The sequence below is a fragment of the Heteronotia binoei genome, chromosome 21 (genome assembly GCF_032191835.1).
Source record: "Heteronotia binoei isolate CCM8104 ecotype False Entrance Well chromosome 21, APGP_CSIRO_Hbin_v1, whole genome shotgun sequence".
Classification (NCBI taxonomy): Eukaryota; Metazoa; Chordata; class Lepidosauria; order Squamata; family Gekkonidae; genus Heteronotia; species Heteronotia binoei.
In genome coordinates, this window is record NC_083243.1 from 155,528,848 (window position 1) to 155,551,816 (window position 22,969).

The window sequence follows — 22,969 nt, forward strand, 5'->3', positions numbered from 1 at the left end:
CCTCCAATCACAGCTCAGCAAGGACTGGCAAAGACACAACATGGATGGAGGGAGCTGAGCAGACAGCGCAGCCATCACTGCACCAACTGGCTTCACATTTTTTCAAACAGTGACCATGAGAGGGGTTGGCAAGAACAGGTATGTGGAGTGACAGTTTGCCAATAAAGGGACAAGACCAATGGAGGAGAGAGCAGGAGCAAGAATGGTGCATGGATTGGGAGGCAACTGGCCTGTACTGGGTGGCAACTGAGTGGTGCTGGAATATTCTGCTCTGAGGGCAAAGATGTCTCAGTCTTGGAAGCAAGTGAAGGGGGAAAGGGGTGCTGTTGTTGCCACTGCACATCTGACCAGCCACAAAGCAAGGAGGCAAAGTGAATGTCAGGGCAGGTGTGGGACAGTGAGCTCCGTTCTCTCCCCCACCTCAGTCTGTGAGGGGAAAGAGGTCACAAGATGACAGAAAACATCCTCTGGAGGGCTTCAGAAACAGCTTCTCCATCAGGCCTTCCCCTCAGACCTGTCATTTCTGTAGGAAACATAGGGAGGAAGAGAACTGGGGGTGGGGAGATCTGGTAGACCCAGGTTCAGCCCCCCCCCCCCCGAGCCAGGACCCTGTGATCTTGGTAATCTGGGGCCAGTTGTTCAGCCTCGCCTACCTCACAGGGTTGTTGGTGGGGATGGGATGGTGAAGGGGGGAGTCCAGTGTGCCTCCTCGAGATCCTCAGAGGTAGGATAAGGGAAAAGAGAAAACAAAGAACAAGAGAAGGATTGTAGCCCTACTCAGCTGCTGAGGCTGGGTGTATGGGTGGTGCTGGAACTTGCAAGGAAGATGACTCATCTCCTAAAAGTGCTATATATACAAAAAGTAACTAATTTGTATTGAAATGTCAGATACCCTCCATTTTATGGCATCTCTTGGGAGAAAACCTAGTCATGTATATGATCAAATACATTTATTGGGGCTTTTTGGGGGGTTCCTCAGTAAATAAATTGCTTTCGTTGCTAGGAATCAACTGCCTTGTTTATATTTTGACTAAAAATAATATCATTATTTGGGTTTACCTGTGTCCTTGATAAAGTTTATTTTTATTTATTAAGTTTGATTTTACACCACTCTCCCTCGAAGGACAGGGCTTAGGGCAGTGCACAACATTGTATTGTATAATAGTATCATATAACACATAATACACCATTAAAACCCAGTTAAAACTAACAAAACTCCGCATATCTCCAGTACCTGACATAACATTTTATGGCACACATAGCCCAGCCTGACAAAGTGACATTTATGTCAGATCTGGTGCTCATAAAAATGAATTTAACACATCTGGTTTAGAAAATCTATGTATAAAAACTAAGCTATGTAGAAAATAGGAACCCCCCCCCCAAAAAAAAAAAGTCTATGGTAACTCACATTCTCATTCTAAGAGTCTAGTTTTTTTAAGTATGCATATTGCCTAGATAAGGAAGCAGTTATTTTAACAGCTGGTGGTGAAGTGATATACTGTCAATAAACATTTGCCAATATAAAGGCAAGCAAATTATGAGTGTAACAAAGTGCAATGCAATCTTCTCAATTACTTTTGTCTTCTGAGAGTAGTTCTTCCAGTACCATTCCTAAACTGATAGATATGTAGGATGAAGTGACATTTTAGATCCTATTGAAACAAACAGATGCTGGAAAAAAAGTTTGCTAATTAAAGTCAGTAAAATTGGGCAGCATATCTTGGAAAAGCTATTTGATGGTGGGAAAGAGTGAAAGTAATTTGGTAGACTGGCTGCAACAAAACTATTGTACCTGTAGGAAAATAAAATTCCAATAATTTACAGAGAAAGTTTACAATCTGAATTTTCCTGATGACTCACAACTTCCAGGCTCTTGGACAGATGAGAAGAATGTAGAGAACCTGGTAGAAAAAAGGGGACAGACATGGCTATAGAGAATATGTTTTTCTGGCTGAAGCTACTAGACTGTAGGCTTTTTTCCTTTTTTGGGGGGTCCATTCTGGCCTCATATTACTATGGTTTATTCCCTGATTTCCTCACAAATTCCCCTAGCCCTTCAGTTTTCAATTTTTCCCCTGTGAGTTTTTCTGTATTTTCTGAGCCCACATTTACCCTGATCATGTTCTGGAAGCTGATTTTGAGTCAACTTTTTCCTCATGTGTAATGCTTGTCATTCCTCCCCCCTCCTCCAAGTCATTTTTCGATAATTGGACTGTTGTCATTGCCAAACCAACCCCTCTCTCCCACAAAATCAAGTGGCTTCATTTTTAATTTTTTTTAAAAAAAACAGCAACATTAGAATATCAATATATTGATATGCTGCTATAATGATAGATTAATCAGGGTCTTTGAATTTTCAACTTTCATTTTTAAAAAGTCTTTGTCTCCTACCCTCACAGAGATATAAGGCAAAAGGTGTACCTCCACAAGGGAAATAGCTAGAGACTTCTTTGTTTAAAAATGTGAAAGTTGGGAATTCAGAGAACCTGCTTCACCTATCAATACAGCAATATATCAACATTCTAGTGCAGAGGCGATTAACTCATTTTTTCATGAGAGCCAAATCTGACATAAATGAGACCTTATCAGGCTGGGCCATGTAAGGCTGGGCCATGTGTGTACTTATTTAAGATTATATAGCAGAGATATAAACTTTATAAAGGACACGAATACAAAGTTTTTTTAAAAAAAAACCCCTAAAACAAAACATGCTTAAAACATTAGCACTCGTTGATCTTAAAGGTGCTTGCTTTGTATCTCCCCTGTGCGATCCAGGGAACTGGGCAAAGGAAGCTCTGACTCTTTCCTTCCTTCCTCAGGGGACCAGGAGGGAGAGGAGCCTCAGCCAATAGCAGGGAGAGAGGACTAGCTTGGTAGCTCTGCTGTGCAACTGAGAGAGCCTGGCAAAGCAAGCTATTCCTCCTCCCCTCTTCCTCCCCAAGGGAGAGGCCTCAGGCAATGGAGAAAATAGAGGCTTTGCTCCGTAGTTCCTGTGCAATTGAGCAAGCCTGGCAAAGTAAGCTGTGATGCAAAAGGATAAGAAAAAAAAGGAAGGGGGGTGTTGGCCAGAAATAATGATAAAAACAAGAACGTACAAGAGAAGCCACAACCACTCACAAACAGCCCACAAAAACTATAACCATTATTTGCAACTCTTATTTAAAGTCTTCTTACTTAAGGTTTCTTATACATATGAACAACCCTGTCATACAGTTGAAATTAGACAGTCCTCCACAGTGACAAGGTCCCAGTGTTCCTATAGTCAATTTCAGCATAGTCAAGGTGGGTGTATCCATCCAGAGCAAGTAGCAATAGTCCACAGCCTTTTAAAATGAGCAAAATAGTTTTAGTGTCAGGTCATCCAGGCTTACATCAATTAAAGAGCCAAACAACTGCAGTGCCAGAAGATAGCTGCAATGCCAGGAATGTTTTTGGCATCAATGGCCTTTTTCAGCTGGATATTTCAACAGTAGATGTAGTCATCTGCTAAAAAAACAATACAAACCAATGAAAAAAGTACTTAATAAATCATTATAATAAATAATTTTTTTCAAACCCTCACAATGTACATTTTCATACCTGAAGGACTTGCATAAGTTCGCCACACCAATCAAACAACCATATGCAAAGAGAATTTTGGTTAAATTTGGTCATTTCCAGATTTATTTTCCAGATTTATTATTATTTTGGTCATTTCCAGATTTTTTTTATTTATTTATTTTATTCAATTTATAGCCTGCCCTTCCCACAAAGAAGGTTCAAGGTGGGTTCCATCAGAAAGTCATATAGTCAAGCAATTAAAAACAAGTTAAAATTATCCTATATACAGCTAAAATTACAGACTAGTCTTAAAACCAATTTACAAACCCTGCCTCAACAGGTCCATCAGATCCTGACTCACTGGAATAAAAAGGGGAGGAGGCCTAATAGCAAGTGATGGCCACTGCTTCTTTGACAAAAAAATTGTTTGAAACAGTATTACAGGCGGCTTTACTGTCAGAGGCTATTGGCTACCCACTATATACAAAGAAAGCTTGAACAAAGAATGAAGCTTTAATGCAGCATCTTTAAAAATGAAAAATAATCTTTGAAAAATCCAAATTAACTGCATGCAAAATACTTTTGGTACTGGCACTTTAATTAACCTGCAGAGTCAGGCAAATGGTTTGGAAGTGTTTCACGGTTGGAAACTGACATAATGAACAGCAATTAACTTCTTACATTTTCTCCCTGCACATCAACTTCTGTGTTCATGAATTGTTATATATTGTGAAGTGATATGGTTTTGTAAAATGTTTCTTGAATAATTAACTTGCATTTATAAATTTATTTCAGTATTTTTCGTTAATTTCCCATAGTTTTCTTAGTCCATACACAATCTGCTTTGTACTGTGGGACTCTTGGTTTCACCTCAACTGAAGGCCCGGCAGATAGGGCTGCCAAGCCCCCAGTCCAGGCTGGGTTTCCCCTGCCCTGGAGATTTCCAACCCGCCAGCCCACATTGGGCCAGTGGGCAGAACCTCCCCGATGTCATCATTGTGATGATGTCACCCGGAAGTGATGTCATCATGCCAGCGAAGTCACGTGGCAGCCACTCTAGGTGTTTCCAGGAAAACTCTATGGTTTTCCTGGATGCTCTAGCCATTTGGGAGGGAAAACTCTATGGTACCATAGAGTTTCTTCCTCCCAAATGGCTAGAGCATCCAGGAAAACCATAGAGTTTCCTCGGAAATGCCTAGAGCGGCTGTGTGTGACATCGCCAGTGCAATAACATCACTTCTGAGTGACAACATTGCATCGTGTGTGTGGAAAGCATGACTGTGAAAGTCCCCAGCCGGGCAGGCTGGGCACTTGGCAACTCTACTGGCAGAAGAGCTCTGCTTGACAGGCCCTGCAAAACTGGAGAAGGTCCTGAATCTCCAAGGGAAGCTCATTCCACCAGGCAGGAGCCAGGGTCAAAGAGGTCCTGGCTCTAGTCGAGACAAGTCGGATGTCTCTGGGGCTGAGGACCACCAGGAGATGTTGAGTGGCAGATCTTAAAGGCCTGCGGGGCTCATATGGGAAGAGGCAGCAGGGCCTGATCTACATATTTTTTTGAGGGGGGGCGGGAAGTAAAAAACTGTACCCGCTTATATTTTTTGTTTATATATATGTATATGATCAGTGTTTTTATTATAGATATATAATCTGGTGGTCCTGTTTCACAACGAAGTGCATGTCACATCATTCACAAGATTCCTCCCCCCCAAAACTGGCTATAGTTAGAACAAAGCTCGAGTTCAGTGACACCATTAAGACAAACAAAATTCATTTAAGGTATGAGTTTTCGTGTGCATGTACACTTCCTGCAAACTGCATCCCAGCTGCCTTCTGTGCCCTTCCCTGGCTAAGAAGCAAGGGTTACTAGGTTTTCCCTGGCTTCTGTTGGGAAATGGAGGGTAGGGTTGCCAGATAAACATTGGGAAGGTTCTGGAGATTTGGAGGTGGAGCCTGGGGAGAACAGGGACTTCAGTAGTCTGGAACTGATCTCTGTAGTCTGGAGATAAGCTGAAATTCTGGAGAATCCCCAGGTCCCACCTGGAGGTTGGCATCCCTAGTTTCCAATAAACAATGCATTAAGACTACAATTACAGAACTGGAGAACAATGGAAACAAATGACTTGGTAAGATACCATGACATAACAGTTCTGCCAAAAATGAAGCCCTTTTTTAAAATTTCAGCAGGAAAGATAAGCATGCATTGAAGTAATCCACTGAAATCAGTAGGGTTCAGTTATTTTGAAATCAATAGGATTAAGTTATTTTGACTGAATAAGACCTTATGCATTATAGTGCTTGGGGTGCAATAGTACATTAAAGATTAAGAACCACTGCACATTCTCCTGATCAGGGGTCATTCTGTAGAAATATAGGTGGTGGAGCTCATCCAGGGGTTGTTATGCAGCTGCACATACTACTCAATGGATAAGGAGGTGGAACTCTCAGAAGGAGGAGGAGGAACTCTCAGAAAGGTTCAGGAGCTGTGCTTCTGTGAACTCCCACCGAATCTGAGGCTTGCTCCTGATATTCAATTACATATTCATTCTCCTGATATTCAATTACAAAAAAGCCAATCTGAATACAAAAATCTAAGAGAGATTCCAGGTCATGTTTGAGCTCAATAATAAAGTATCCTCGGTGTTAAACAATTTTATTTGGTAATATATGGTAATTATATCCAATACTAATAAAATATTAATAAACACTTACTACCTTCCCCATACATTACACTTTCCCCTCCTCCCCTCCCCCCAAATCTTGACTTCTGCCGGTGCCAATTACCTAAAATTCTGATATCAAAAGGTATCTTTAAATTTAAAAGAATCTTAAAAAAAGGAAATATATATATACATATATCATTTTGCAAAGAAATAAACACACACATTTCTTATACTTTATAAAATCCCACCCAGTTATTATAGTTCATCTTCTTTCTTCTCCTAAAAACCTAAGTGGTATTCTCAAAAATCACCCAATGTAATAAAGTATCCTCAATTCCTAGACAACTGCTACTTATTTTATTGTTGTTAGTCCCTGTTAAACTTACATTGAATATAGTAATTCTGCACAGGTCTATTTCCTGCTCCTAGGTGTTAGTGTGCTGTCACTTGCTGCTCACCTGCAGCTACCTTTATGCGTTTGGACCCCAGTGGCAGCCTGACCAAAGGAGCAGGTGGCGTGGGCGTGGGGAGAGGAGGTGACATAAATAAGACCTTGTCTGGCTGGCCAAGTACGCCATAAAATGTAATGCCAGGTAGTGGAGATGTAAACTTTTAAAAGGACACAGAAAAATACAATTAAATATATTATAGAATCATAGAGTTCGAAGGGATCTTCAGAGTAATCTAGTCCAACCCCCTGCACAATGTAGGGAAATCACAAATACTTCCCGCCACACACCCTTTTTTACTTCAAATACAAACATTCTTAGAACATTAACACTCTTGCAATACTTCATTGCTGATCTCCCTGTGCTGCCTGCAGTGGGGAGTCTACAATACTAAACTGGAGTGTTTGTCTACAAAACTATAGTCTTCCCCAGAAAAATACTAAAAGGCAGTGCAATAATAAAGAGATGACCACGTATAGTGGTCAGTATGAGCCTACTATTTGGGAGGCTTAAGTTCAAAATCCCCAGTCTATACAACAAAATATGCTGGATGAACGTGGTCTGGATATTCTCAGTCCACCTGACTTGCTTTGCACACACAGAGGCTCAGTAGCAAGGCTAGGGGAAGAGGGAGGGGATGCAGACCTACTTGCATCTGGGAGAACTGCAGCAAAACAAGCACAACAGAACACACATATACAGAGAGAGTAGTAAGACACAGGAAAGCTCATACCTTGAAGAAAACTTTGTGGATCTTAGGTGCCACTGAGCTCCAACTTTTCTTTGCAAACACAGAGATGGGGGGGGGGGGGGGGAGAAAGGGAAGAAGGAAACAGTCCCCTTCCCGGCCTTGAAGAATACTCATGAGTCTTAAGTAGGACTGGACTCCAACTTTTCTTTGCAAAAATAGATATGGGATGGAGGAGGGGGGAGGGGTGTGACAGAGGGAAGAAGGAAAAAGACCTGGTCCTGGCTTGAAGAATACTTGTGAGTCTTTCACCACCCTTGCCGTTCTTCTGTCCCCTCTCTGCCACCAGACAATACATACTGGCCCCACCTGATTGATTGGGTTAGGAGGCAGCCTTTGTTTACTTTATCCCATCCAAGCAAAATGAGCAGGCCAAAAGAAGGGGGCAGTGCAGCAGAACAAGGTGATCTTTTTCCTGGCTGTGGCAGTACGTGCTCTGCTCGCTTGTGCTGCTGCCCATCTGCCTCCCTCCCCATTTAAATGGGAGGGGAGGCAGATTGGAGGCACAGGCATGAGGCTGCTTTCGCTCCCAGAAAGAGAGAGAGAAGCAGCAAAAGCAGCCAATCTGTGGGGCTGCTTGCTTGCTGCCCCGGCCTAGGGTGCCAGCAGGGTGGGGGCACTGAATTCCCCCACTTCTTCTTACTCCTCAGCCTCCTCCTCCCTCCCTTCCCCACCCAAGGTCTATTTCAATGCCCAGAAGGGCAATCATGCTCCTCCTGGGCTATCTAAAGGTGCCCCTCTTCCCATACAGGAAGTGGGGAGGATGCAGCAACGGCAAAGCCCTTTTAGGATGTGGGTCCTTGGACTTCCTGGGTTTCAGCGCCTCGAGCTAGGAGGTGGTCGGAGGAGCTTGGCTCCAATGATCTCCCCTAATCGGGCAGTAGGAGGAGTGCTACAGCCATAGCATCCCAAGGGGGGCCTTGGGGAGGCCCCCTGCTAGCAAGGAACTCGACAGGATCCAGAGAAACAACGGCGGTTGTTTCCTGTTTAGCCTGTCTGCTCCAGTGCTCCCACCACCAAGATCGCCATGATTGCAGCAAGAGGTGATTGCCCGGCTGCTTTTCTCTTTCAATAAGCTTCTGATGCATTATTCTTCTACCTTAATCACTGGAATTCTACCACGAAAGTAAGTCAGCTTTCTAACAATACCAGTTTATGGATCTTTTAACATAACAACAATTGGAACTGTTCCAAAAGAAAGGTGAAGAGGAGGGAAATTCCACCCCCCCCTTTTTTCCCCCCGCAAGGAAGGCTTCAGAAAGCAAAGAACAAACTGGAAACTTTCAACAGTTTAAACCGGACTGAACAAAGATATTTGAATTGATTTGGTTTATAAATAAATAAGCGTCAATGAGATCACCTTCTGGTTACAATACGGTCTGAACAAAAATGGGGTATACTTACAAGAGAAATGTATGTGATGCTTAATTAGGACTGAAATGGTTATAATTGAAATGCAGGAGGAGAATTTGAAGCTGAAGGAAACAGGTTAATTGGGTCTTTCAACTATTCTCTAACTTTGATTAACAGACTGAGGGTTTTTTTATGGAGGAAATGGCAGCTCAAATCAAAACGTGTGATATTATGATTAACATAAGCTCCTTAAAGCAGGAACTTCATTGTTTAGCAGAGTTGCTGCAACAACAGACAGGGACTTTTATTTTGAAATACAGCGAAAATGAAAATCTACATGAGCAGAGTAATAAAGAGTCCCCAGTGATGTCTGTCAAGCTGAGAAAAAAGGCTAAAGATTTGTTGGTACAGGTCTGGAAGAAAAGCAAAATGGAGACATATAACTGCGTAGTTATAAAGCTGAAACGGAAATCAGCATCAACTATAGCCTGCCCCGGAGGATATGACGAGGCGGTGATCATACCACTTTCAGCAAAACGCATGGAGATATCAAGAGGAGAAAAGGCAAATTTCAGCAAGATGATCAAATTTTGGAAAGCGTTCAAAAAGAAAAGATTTTAAACTGCTTTGGGGTTGTTTTTTGCTCTGCCTTTTTTTTTACATTTAGCTGGTTAATATTGAATCAATGAAAGGGGCTAATGAGGAGGGACGGTGGCTCAGTGGTAGAGCATCTGCTTGGGAAGCAGAAGGTCCCAGGTTCAATCCCTGGCATCTCCAAAAAAGGGTCCAGGCAAATAGGTGTGAAAAACCTCAGCTTGAGACCCTGGAGAGCCGCTGCCAGTCTGAGAAGACAATACTGACTTTGATGGACCAAAGGTCTGATTCAGTATAAGGCAGCTTCATATGTTCATATGTTCAATGTGATTCCATAATGGTAGGTAGTTTATTTATTTATTTATAGGTAGTTTTATTTATATCCCGCCCTCCCCGCCGAAGCAGGCTCAGGGCGGCTGACAACATCATTCAATTATACAAAAACAACAAAACAACAAAGTTACATTTAACGTTAAAATTCTAATAAGTTTAAAATTGATTAATTAATTAGTAATAAAAGTGCTAGTGCTGTTTGTTCTTTATATGATGGCGGTAATCCTTAGCAATCACTTCCTTCATCAGCGAAAGCCAGTCGAAAGAGGAAAGTTTTGCAGGCCCTGCGGAATTGTTCAAGGTTCCGCAGGGCCCGCATTTCCTCTGGAAGTTGGTTCCATAGGTTCGGGGCTACAGAGGAGAAGGCCCGATTACGGGTGCATTGCAGCTTCACCTCTCTTGGTCCGGGGGTGGTCAGCAAGTTTTTTCCAGCTGACCTCAGTGCTCTCTGGGGTTCGTATGGGGAAAGACGGTCCCTAAGGTAGACAGGTCCTCGACCATATAGGGCTTTAAAGGTGATGACCAGCACTTTGTAACGAACCCGGTATGTAACTGGCAGCCAGTGCAGCTCGCGCAGCCCAGGCTGTATATGCTCCCATTTAGGGAGCCCCAGTAACAGTCCGGCCGCTGCGTTCTGCACCAGCTGCAGCTTCCGGGTTCGGTACAGAGGCAGCCCCATGTAGAGGGCATTACAGTAATCCAGTCTCGAGGTGACCGTTGCGTGAAGTACCGTTGCCAGATCTTGGCGCTCTAGGAAGGGAGCCAACTGCCTTGCCCGCCTCAAGTGGAAAAAGGCTGACTTGGCAGTGGCTACAATCTGGGTCTCCATTGATAATGAAGGCTCCAGTAAGACTCCCAGACTCCTAACCCGGTGCGCCGCTTTCAGCAGCGCCCCGTCGAAGACCGGAAGAGGTATTTCCCCTTCCCGGGCGCCCCGACCCAGACAAAGGACGGCAAATAATGGCAAATGAGGATTTAAGAATTGGGATGCCTTTCTTCAGTTTGTTATAATTATCTATGGAAGTTAAATAGAATAATGTAATTAAGAGTGGGCTAAGGAAATTGCATGGGTTTTTATTTACCTAAAAATAATCGAGTATGGGAGATGAGGTAACTATTGCATATTAACTTGTGTTTTTCAGAGCATTATGAAAATAGGATTTACAGTCTCCAAATTTTTTAAAGAATTCTAAATGTTTAAAGTAGATAAAAAGTCAATCTGGGTAAATTTGTAATAAGACGGGCTACACAAATATTTTGTAATTTTAAATCTGCTCTTGATATTTCTGACAAGAGAAACTGTCTATAACAAAACAGATAAACTACTGTGTTTTCTGTTTTTGCTTTCTCCCTCTGCTAAAAATAAATAAATTAACATTAAGAATTAAGGAACTATATTTACCTTTTATGCTTATGTTAACTGCTAATATTGTTAAACCAACTAGTTAGCTTTTATTTTAAATGATGTTAAATTTAACCAGTCAGCTCTGTTTCAGGGTTGATTCTTCTGCTTTTCTCATTTGTATGTAATGAAGATGAAAAGTTTAGATTTACATTATAAGCTACAGAATAGCTAAAACTATATAACAAAATAAGAAGACTGTAGAATTAAAGGGTTATAATGGGCAAAACTTTAAAGCTTTCAGGTAGAAACAATCTGGTATTTTGTCTTGAGGTAGAAATGTAATAGGTGTATATGCTGCTTCTGTTTGTATTTTTGTTTATGTTTTTCTATCTATCCCCTTTCCTTGTTTGTTTCTGTAATCCCACATTTCCTACCCTTTTTATATTCAAACTTAATACAAAAATTTAAAACATGATGTGGGTCCTTTGTGCTGCTGCTGGCCTACCCCGGTGCTGAGTGAGTGTGCAGTGTCATTTACCCACTGATCAGCTGATCGACGGGGGGGGGGGGCTTTAGATAGCCCGGGAGTGATGCATCCAGGCATTGAAATAGACCTGGGGTGGGGAAGGGAGGGAGGAGGGGATGCAGCGTCATGGGGAGGAGGTGTGGGGGTAAGAACATAAGAGAAGCCATGTTGGATCAGGCCAACGGCCTATCAGGTCCAACACTCTGTGTCACACAGTGGCAAAAAATTTTATATACACACATACACTGTGGCTAATAGCCACTGATGGACCTGTGCTGTGGAGGGGGGCAGCAGTCCACAAGTCTGCCTTGGGATGCCATGTGCCTTCCAGCAGGTGCTCCCCCCCAGGGGAGCATACAATTTGGTGCCCCCCCCAGGCAGTGCACGGGGCAAGCCACCCCTTCTTCCCCCTCTAGATCTGGCCCTGAGAGGCAGTCCTGGAGGTATGCTGACCTTTATGGGAAAGATTAATCAAATGTTCTTGCAGATTGATAGTAACCACAAGGCCATCATTTCTCAGAATCTTGAAGTGGTCCTGCAGTACATGTTTATACAATTGTAAGGTTTGGGGTATCTTCTTCTTGCAAGGCCAGCCCTTGACTATGTAAGTCTTCAGTTTATTCGGTACTTGGTGTTCTTGCATAGATTCTGCCCATTCTGTAGTTGTAATTATCTCTTGAGTACTTACTATGAACAAGAAATAATTACTTCTCCATCATTATCAAATTCTACTCTATTCTTTGTATGAGGTATAGGCAAACAAGATAAATCTGCAGTCACATCCCTGGCTCCTGGAAAATATACTGTTTTGAAGTCAAAATCCATGAGCTTTGCAGCCCACAGCCATTTTTGGAGTTGCTCTAACCAGAATCTTTTGTAGCAAATAGGACTGATAATGATTTGCGGTCAGATCTGAAAATATTTTTTTCTACCCCAAAGCAGTCTTATTGCCCAAAAATGTATCAAAACCTCCTTTTCAATAACAGAATATAATTTCTGTGTCTGTCACGGCTCAGGAAGCAAATGCAATAGTAACTTTTTCCCCATACTTTTGCATCAAATCAGAACCAGCCCCATAACTAGGGGTCACGGGGGAGGGGGCTGCAGGGGGCCACTGGGGGGCCACAAGGGTGAGTGCAGAAAGCTGAAAAGGCTGGGGGCCATCCCTCTCCCTCCTGTGTGATTTAAAGAGTCTGGCGATCAGCTGATTGGTGGCTCTTTTAATGGTGTGAGAGGGGCAGTGGCTGCTCTTACTAGCTCCTCCTGCGCAATCACACAGAGGGAATGCCCCGGGATGAGGGTGAGGGCCCCCAAAAAACTGTCAGAGGGCCAGGCCTCATGGGCCACTTGTTAGCTATCACTACACATAAGCATCAGAAGCCAGAATTGTTTCATCTCAGAATTAAGAGGGCTTAGAGCTTGACCGGTGGAATAGAAGTCTTGATTTTCTTAAAACTCATTTGATACTTGCATCTCATTCAAATTTCACATCTTTTTAAAGAAGATGATGTAAATGACCTGTCTTTGAGGCAAACTGTTCTACAAGCAGTTTGTACACGGTCCAAAGAAAAATCAAAGTGTGTCCTTATGATCTGATTTTGATGCTTTCCTAATAGCTTTTACTAGGTCCGATTTTGGCAGTATGCCTTTCTGTGACACAGTATGTGCTAGGCAAGTCACAGAGTCTGTATAAAATTGGCATTTATCTTTGCTCGTGGTAAGTAAGATGCAGTTTTTCTCTTTTAAGAATAGCATTATGTACAGATTAATCTGTGCCATATATCAGAATGTCATCTTGCAAGTATTAACACTTCTGGTATCTAAAAAATATTGCATGCAGCATTCTTTGGAAGACAGATGCTGTGGAAGCCAATCTGAAAGGCATCTATTTAAGTTGGAATAGCCTTTCTGGTGTGAAAAGGCTACGTATTTATGGGATTCTTCTGCTAAAGAAACCTGGTGGTAAGCAGAGGATAAATCCAGAGTGGTAAATACCTTGGGCTAGCATTTTGATGATACTGAGAAGAGGACAATAGTCCACAATAATATTTGAGTTGAAGTCTCTCAGGTCTACACACATGTGAATTTGCCCATTGGTCTTCCTGGCTAAAACAATGGGAGAAATTCACTTTGAGGAATCAATAGGCTCCACTTTGCACAATTTGGGAACATCTTCCTTGAGTAGTTGTCTCAGCACAATGTATACATTTCTTACTTTACATTATACCAGTACAGCACAATGTACAGTGCAATGAACTAATATATTTAAAGGGGAGTATTTGATTTCTTAGACTGGTGAAGAAGCGGTTATAAAGTCTTTGTTTTTGTGAATGTCTCTGCTTTTTGCTTGTATTACAGCAGCTAGGTGTCAGTTGGGCCCAATTCATTGTTTACCCATAATAAGAGGAGATAAAACATGTTCCAGAAATCTGTTTATGAATCAGGCTATCTACAGTTATATAATTAAACAAACCTCCCTGCCAACAAGTTGTTTTTGGGGGTGTGAGAGGGAAAGACAATTAGATCATTTCTCAAGACTGCAAAGTTGTACAATAAAAGCTTTGTGCCACTGTACCATAAGCCCCAAGTTTTGGCACTTAATGGCATCCGTTCACAAGCCTATTTTGATCATCCATCCTAGGCTATGACAAAAGCAGCAGCTGGGGAAAAGTTAAATAAATAACCAATACATTGAGAGCCATTAATGGATTAGGAATATATCAAGAATGTATGACTGGGGTAATGACAGCAACTCATACCCTCCACCATTTGACAGAAAGTTGGAGTGCTAAGTGAAATTATTGTTAAGAAACCTGCAAATTATAATAAGAAGTTTCCTTTTTGCAGGACTGTTATTATTGCTTTTGTTATTAATTTAGTTACTATCCTCCCCACATATGAGCTCAGGACAGGTTACAACATAAAATTAAAACAATCAGTAATAAATAAAAGTTCTACCATGGTGGCAAATCTGAGGATTTTCATTTGTTGGATGTGGCCTATGCAGGATTGGCTCGCACTGTCTCTGGCATGCCTTTGGCTGATTCTACTATACCCCGTCTTTTTTTATGCAAAAAGAGTTGCCGGAACTCTCAAGAGGGAAATGAAGGAGAAATACAGAGGTTCCCTCATGAACTTTTAAACATTTTTTGAGAATTTTGTCTCTATGAAGAGGTTCTGGAACTCCATTTTGCTGCGTTCCCCAGGAAAAAAAGCCCCGGACATATCTATTATCGTTATTCTATCCCCATAATGTCACACATGCACTATGAACTGATATGCCAAATTGGACATAGTAGTGAGTAGCTAGGTGTACCAGGCTGTATGCACCAGGCTGTATGCACAGATAGTCCCTATGGATCAAAGTGTTGCTTATAGAATCTGTTGATATTGCAGTGTAGCACTTAACGTGTTGTAACAGACTCAGGCAAGTTAGCCTGAAAGCTGGGAACATCTTGTAACAATTGGCTGGGACGCAGCCATGGAAACGAAATGTAGTAAATTGGAAGAGGCTTGCAGGGAATGCCTCAGGGTTTTCAGTTTAATTTGGAGTCTTGCAGAGAAAGTCTTCAGTGAAAGTCTGGAGTGTGAAGACTGGGACTTAGGCTGGTCAGTTGTGTTGTGAAGCAACTGGACAAGGAGCTGAGAACAGCCAGTGGGGCTGAGTTCCTTGTGGAGATAGAGTTGGGCTGAGCTTCTATCTGAGAGAGAGTTTGAAGTCAGAAGGGGGCAAAACCAGGCACCTTCTGTGCGGGAAACTCTCTCTGGGAGTTCTGCCAGCACATCTAGGCAGACTCCTTGTATAAACTGAGATCACTCAAACACTCTGGAGGGAGGACTGGATTCTGGCGGCTAGAAGGGAATCTCAAGACTCAGACAAGGAATCTAATTGGGGCTGTGAGACACAGGAGCGAGGGGCTGATATTAGCTCTCAGAGGTGTGAGTCCTGGAAGCTAGTGTGTATGTCTATGTGGGAGAATTAATCTGGCACTAGTCAGGAGTTCTCAGTGTGTGTGATAAAGAGTGACAGTTTATAATAATAATAATAATAATAATAATAAATTTTATTTATATCCTGCCCTCCCCACCTCGGCAGGCTCAGGGCGGCTATTTTTATGATTTGAGAAGCCAGAGCAGAGGGCTATATCATCTGAACTGCAAAGCATTCCTAGTGCTCAGTAGGCACTGCCTGCCTATTCTAGGGTATTGTATAGTTCTAAAGCCTGCTAGTGTTATATTTATTTTTTATGTTATATCAGCCTGATAAACCTCTAGTAAATAGTAATTGATCATCCCAGTAACCATCTGCCTGCCAACTGATTCATTATATTTGATCAGATCTTATCAATATTATTTTTATCCCTCTACTTTGAATTTTGTAATCCAATAAATATTTCTTTGTCTGGCGCCTAGTTTACTTTAGTTCTGACAGGATTTCTGTGTGTGTGCCTGAGGAACTGAGCGAAGACAGAGGTCCTTTGCTTGGGTCTCCGTGGTCTGGGGGGGGAAATTCCCCTTCCAGCCCTTGACGGTGTGCCACTGACAATGGCGCACAGGGTCAAGAGCTTGGGGGTACTACTTGAGCCTGCCTTATCTATGGAGGCCCAGGTAGCAGCCACTGCTAAGTCCGCTTTTTTTCATCTTAGGCAGGCGAGGCAGTTGGCTCCCTTCCTGGAGTGGGACGATCTAGCAAAAGTGATCCATGCAGCGGTCACCTCAAGGTTGGATTACTGTAATGCCCTCTACCTGGGGCTGCCCCTGTGCCAAACCCGGAAGTTGCAGCTAGTGCAGAACGCCGCCACCCGGCTGCTATTAGGGCTCCCTAGACGGGAGCACATTCAGCCGGGCCTTCGGGGACTGCACTGGCTGGCAATAATATACCGAGTCCGGTACAAGGTGCTGGTTATCACCTTTAAAGCCCTATATGGTCTAGGACCTGCCTACCTTAGGGACCGTCTCTTCCCATATGTTCCCCAGAGAGTACTGCGATCTGGCTCCCAAAATCTGCTCGCAATCCCCGGGCCAAAGGAGGCCCGGTTGAAGTCAACCAGGGACAGGGCCTTCTCAATAACAGCCCCTTGCTGGTGGAACCAGTTACCGGAAGAGGTCAGGGCCCTGCAGGATATTGGACAATTCCACAGGGCCTGTAAGACAGTCCTCTTCCGGTTGGCCTATAACTGACCGGCATCAAACCACCAAACTATCAAAATGTTGAAGGAAGTGTATAGATTGTATGCTGTTTGACTGATGCACTGTTTTAATGTTTTTAATGTTTTAATTTTCTAATTATGTATATTCTTATTATATTTAAAATTTGAATCTTATGTTAGAATCCTTGTGTTGTAAGCCGCCCTGAGCCCGCTTCGGTGGGGTAGGGCGGGATATAAATCAAATAAAATAAATTAAAAAAATAAAATAAAGGTGATTGGGGAAAATTTTATAGTGGTCACCCTTCCAAGCTGACCCTGACCAGTTCCTCACACTTGTATGCTTCCTTTGGATGTATTTGATGGGCATCAATCTCCATCTGGTTAATATAAAAAGATTTCATTTCAGATACGCTTTGAAATTCAGAATTATTCCCTGATGAAGGCCCTGAGATGAAATAATTCTAGCACATAATGGACGGTAATATAAATGTTACTTCATGAATCAGCAGTTGATTGAACAGTTAGGAAGCAAAGAGTAGGAATGAAAGGCCGATTTTGACAATGGACAGAAGTAAACAGCAGGATGTACCAACTCTCTGTGTTGGGACCTGTGCTATTTTATATAGATTAACTATTGACCTGGGAAGGATGTGAATAGCAAAGTCACCAAATTTGCAAGTGATACAAAATTTATCCAAGTATGTAATAACCAAGCAGACAAAAAACCCAACAACCCTCAGACTGGTTGTTATTAATATTAGATTGCATATGCATTTATATTGATTGAAGAATTTTTGGGAAATTGTATCCCCTTTAAGTTCACTAGGAAAACAAATATTAGTTTTAGGGCAAATCTGCAAGCATTTCCTGTTTAGTACTATTTAGTACTGAATGGCAGGGCATAACAAAATATTAGACATTTTAACAGAGCCATCATTAAAGAAGCTTAGATTAAAACAATCAACTCACTAAATTCTACTACATGAAGAGGGGAAACCCAAACCAGTTAAGTTTCTTCTGGTACCTTAAAAGAGTAGAACAGCCAGTCTAAATATCTAAGAAGAAGATAGAAGAAGATATTGGATTTATATCCCGCCCTCCACTCCGAAGAGTCTCAGAGCAGCTCACAATCTCCTTTACCTTCCTCCCCCACAACAGACACCCTGTGAGGTGGGTGGGGCTGGAGAGGGCTCTCACAGCAGCTGCCCTTTCAAGAACAACCTCTGCCAGAGCTATGGCTGACCCAAGGCCATGCTAGCAGGTGCTAGTGGAGGAGTGGGGAATCAAACCCGGTTCTTCCAGATAAGAGTCCGCACACTTAACCACTACACCAAACTGGCTCTCCAGTTCTAATGAGAGACAAACTGGCTCTAATGAGAGATAATTTTCTTCTTTACTGAGCAAGACAATCCCAAGTTTGACAATGTGCTCTTCTACATTCTCATTTTCATTTTCTTGTGTGTCCTGATGGCTTTGCTTTTTCTTTTCTGCATGTTTTGCTCCCTCTAATGATTGTTTTGATATTACATTACTTGATATCTATCATATTTTCCTGCACTTTAAATCTGCAGCAAGATACCCTGGACACAGGCCTGGCCCAAGCCCTTCCGACGCCCTAGGCAGCACAGCTGTGCCCACCCCTCAGTCCCCGCAGCAGGTGCTACTCATGAGTAGGCAGCAGGCATGGGTGTTTTGAAGAGACCTCTTTCTTTGGAAGAAACTTCCTCCAGAGGTCTCTTCAAAACACCCACAGATCTCGGAGCTGGTATGGCTGGGTGTCCTCGTGGCAAGCGGTGGGGGGGAGCGAGCAGAGCTCGTGGGGGTTGGGCTGGCAGGCACGGGGCTACTCGTGAGTAGCCCCATGCCTGCTGCCTACTTGTGAGTAGTGCCGAGCTTTTTGGACTGGGCAGGAGCTGGCGGCGGAGGCAGGGTGAGCTGGGGGGGGGGGCGGGAGGGATGGAGCTGGCAGTGGTGGCAGGGTGAACTTTGGAGGGGACGGGAGGGAGGGAGCTAGCTGTGGGGGTGGCAGGGCTAGCTTTGGAGGTGGGTGACGGCAGGACAAGCTTCTGGGGGGCGGGCGGAAACGCAGCAGGCGGCAGGGAGCTGGCGCTGGGGAGAAGGCAAATTAGGTGGTTGTCTTGGGCACCAGGAGGGGGGGAAACCTGATTCAGCGTCCTCTCACTCCCAGCGCCCTAGGCAACCGCCTAGTTTGCCTAGTGAGAGAGCCAGCCCTGCCTGGACATACAGTGAGGTACTATCATATCAATCAGTAGAGGGAGCAAAACACATGCTGAAAAGACAGCCCACCCCAAAGCAAAAGCGACACATAAGTAATGACAATGTGAAAAAGCCCAGTGACAAATTTGTGTATTAATTCTAACTCAGCAGCTTTTTGTCAGGAGTTCCCTTTCATTTTGTTGTGATTATTGTTGTTGTTGAAGTATGATAATCTCAAGTTCAGATTTGTTACTTATTATCAATAGTTTTTGAAGGTTTCCATTGTACCCTTGCACAGAGACAGACCAATTTATTCATTATAAACAGAAGGGCACTGCAAGCTTCTCTCTCTCTCTGTGTGATTGGATTTAAAAACTCTAAACCGGATCTTTTCATTTATATGCTGTAAAGTAAAAAAAAAAATTGCCTGTGTCTTAGTAAAGAACTTGCCTTTCTCTTGCTTTGCTAGGTTCCACACACATCTGCCAATACGAAAAAAGTCTGCTTGTAAGACAGAGTCTTGTGGTGCCTTAAAAGCTGACAAATTTGCTGTGATGTACATTTTTGATAGCTAAACCCCACTTTGTCAGTTAAACTCTGGCTCACAAAGATTTATATTATTATCTTCAAATGTCACAAGTTTCTTTGTTGTTTTTGCAAATAGATCAATTACTTAAATTGCCTTTAACATCAAGTGCTGATTCCTTTCAGCTTGAGAATGTTGAAGATTCATACTTGACTTGAATGAAAAAAATCAGTGCTGATCAGTGAAGTCTTTATAACTTGGTCAATTCATTTCTTGCATGTATCTTGGAAACTTTTTGACATGAAGAGCAGGGTCTGCTAGACCCAGGTTCCTGCTTGGGAAGCTGACTGGGTGAATTTGTACCACCCACATACTTTCTGCCTAACCTACCTCACAGGGTTGTTGTGCAGATCAAAAGGGAGAGAGGTGAATGATGTAAGATGCTTTGTTCCTCACTGTACTTTTCCTAATTAAAGGCTGCAGGGAGGGGGAGAAGATGGAAAGCAATCTACCTCCATCTCCTTTGCTCTCATCCCTTCTTTCTCACTGTACCCCTTTCTCTGATAACCTACCCCACATTTCCCCAATTTCTCCATTTCCTTTCCCAACAGCTGCTTTCTTGACATACCTTGCCTCCCTCTATCTTTCCCTTCCCTTCGCAGCCTCCCCCACCAAGGACATGACACTCACCCAGACAAAATTTCTAGCACCCATTGTATTTCTCCTCACAATGGGCCTTATTACAAGTCTTTAAATAAATCTAAGCTGTTGACCTCAACAATACCATGTGGCAGGCAGAGAGTATATTAGCCAAATAGCCTTGTTATATATAAAAAAACCTGTATAAAAGCAACTGTAGCACTTAAAATAAAATGATTTGGGGTGGAATGGTGAATCAGCACTCAGTTATCCCACCCTCATGAATAATACCCTTTCATTTTCCTTGAATTGTACATTGTGATAAGACCAGCCTGCTGGTTTGCGTCTTTCAGTACCATGAAAAAGCAAAGATGTGAAGTTTAGCTTCCTGTTCTTTAATATATTCAATCAGTATAAGCCCAGCATTGGCACAATAGGTCTATACCAAAAGGTTTATTAAATCATTAAAGTCTATTGTTAACTGATTAATTTTGTACATTACTCATTGCTTTTATCTGTATATGCAGGCAGGGAATGATTAAAGTAGGCAGAGGCCAAATTCCAAGCCACAACTTGATATTAATGTTGCTGATTCTACCACTGCTGGATTTACTATGTGTTAGGACCAACAATGCAGCAGCAAGGATCTTAAGGACTCTCTAGGAAAATAAATGCTAAGGAAAGATAGATCCAGACTTGCACATAGGGCTTGGTTAAAAGAAGAAGGAGCTGTTTTCCTAAATGGTATTTTGTAGTCTCTGACAGACTTAGGTTTCCCTCACATATGAAATGTAGTATTTGTCAAAAACATGACCATTTGGTTGCTCATGTTTTACCTGCTACTTCCTGTTAGAGAACATGGTGGCCACTGTTTTGAGTTGCCTTAAGGAGTTACCAGGTAATTTCTGCATAATAGGATCATGAATCTGGCTGAAATCCTGTTCTCTCGTGGCATAATGATTAATCCATGTCAAATTTCATCTCATTGATAGAAACACCCTTTACAGTAGCTGTTGTTCTATCTTTATGATTTAGAAGCCTTAATGATAAAGTAACTGTAGTCTTCTTCAGAATTCTGATTCTGTGTGGGCATACTATGTCACACAACTTCATAAGCTGTTCCCATGCTGAGCCATTCTATGATAACCTCCAGACTGGTCTATTGCAATGTGCTCTACATGGGACAGCCTTTGAAGAAGTTTTGGAAGCTTCCATTGATATACAATGTGGCTATATGTCTGAGGAAAGCCATTTGGAACATTTAAGTCCAGAGCTGTGTCAACTGCACTGGTTGCAATTTGATTCCAGACCCTATTCAACATGCTGGTTATCAGCTTTGAAGTTCTCTATAGCCTGGGATCCTTATACCTCTCAAATCACATCTCCTGCTATAATCCCATGTGCCAGTTATGCTTCCTAAATAGCCTTCCCCTCATGGTACCCTAACCTAGGATGGTGCACCAGAGTGGGCATAGCTGACCCCTTCAATTTGGGAAAGTGTGGCATATTTATTCCAGAAGCCTTTTGGTGAAGAATAAATTCTTTTGACTCAATTTAAAATTGTGTGTATTAATTTTGCATCTTGTGTTATAACTGTTCCAATTGCACTGAGAGCAACTGGGAAAAACAAACCACCAAGAGTAAATGGGATCTACTGATATCCCATTCCAAGGCACTGAAACAGAGTCCATCAAAATCTTATCAAGAATATGCCAACAAATATGGAAAAAACAATGGCCCACAAAATTGAAAAGTTCAGTTTACATTCCCAGTATGAAAAAAGATGTCAAAGACTGCAGCAACTATCAGACCATTGCATTAATTTCTCACATAAGTAAAGTGATGTTCAGAATCTTGCAACAAAGATTGTTACCATATGTGGAATGAGAAATGCCAGATGTTCAAGCTGAGTTCAGAAAAGGAAGACGCACTAGAGATCATGTTGCAAATTTACACTAGTTACTGGAGCATACGAGAGAATTTCAAAAGCAAATCAGCTTGTGTTTTATAAGTTACAGCAAAGCTTTTAACTGTGTGGATCATGAAAAGCTATGGTTGATTTTAAAAGAAATAGGTGTGCCACAGCTTTTGATTTTTTTATAAACAACTGTATTCTGCTAGGACAGGACATGGAGAAACAGAATGGTTTCCAGTTGGCAAAGGTTTCAGGCAAGGATGTGTTTTATCTCCATATATAATCCATGCAGAGCACCATCATAAGGGAAGTTAGATTAGATAAAGGTGGAGTGAAAATTGGTGAAAGGAACATTAATAATTTGTAATATGCAGATGACTACACTTTAATGGCAGAAAATTCTGAAGACTTGAAATGCCTACTCAATGAAGGTCAAAGCAGAAGATGCCAACGTAGGATCACAATTGAACAACAAGAAAATAAAACTAATGACTACTGTGGAATTGCACAGCTTTAAAACTGACAATGAATAAACTGAATTTGTTTGAGATTTTCTATTTCTTGGTTCCATCATCAACCAAAAGGGAGACTGCAACCAAGAAATCAGAAGGAGACTGAGATAGGCAAGCACAGCCATAAAGGAGCTAGAAAAGATTAAGTGTAAGGATGTATCACTGGTGACCCGGATCAAGTTAACTGATGCCATAGTATTCCCTATTATAGGTATGGGTGTGAAAGTTGGACATTTAAGTAAATGGACAGGAAGAAATTTGATTCATTTGAAATGTGGTATTGGAGAAGAGTTTTATGAATATTGTGGACAACCAAAAAGACAAATAAGTGGGTTCTAGATCAAATCAAGTCTGAACTTCCCCTAGAAGCTAAAATGACTAAGGACATCATATTTCGATCATTTTATGAGAAGAAGAGTCACTGGAAAAGACAATAATGCTTGGAACAGCTGAAGGCAG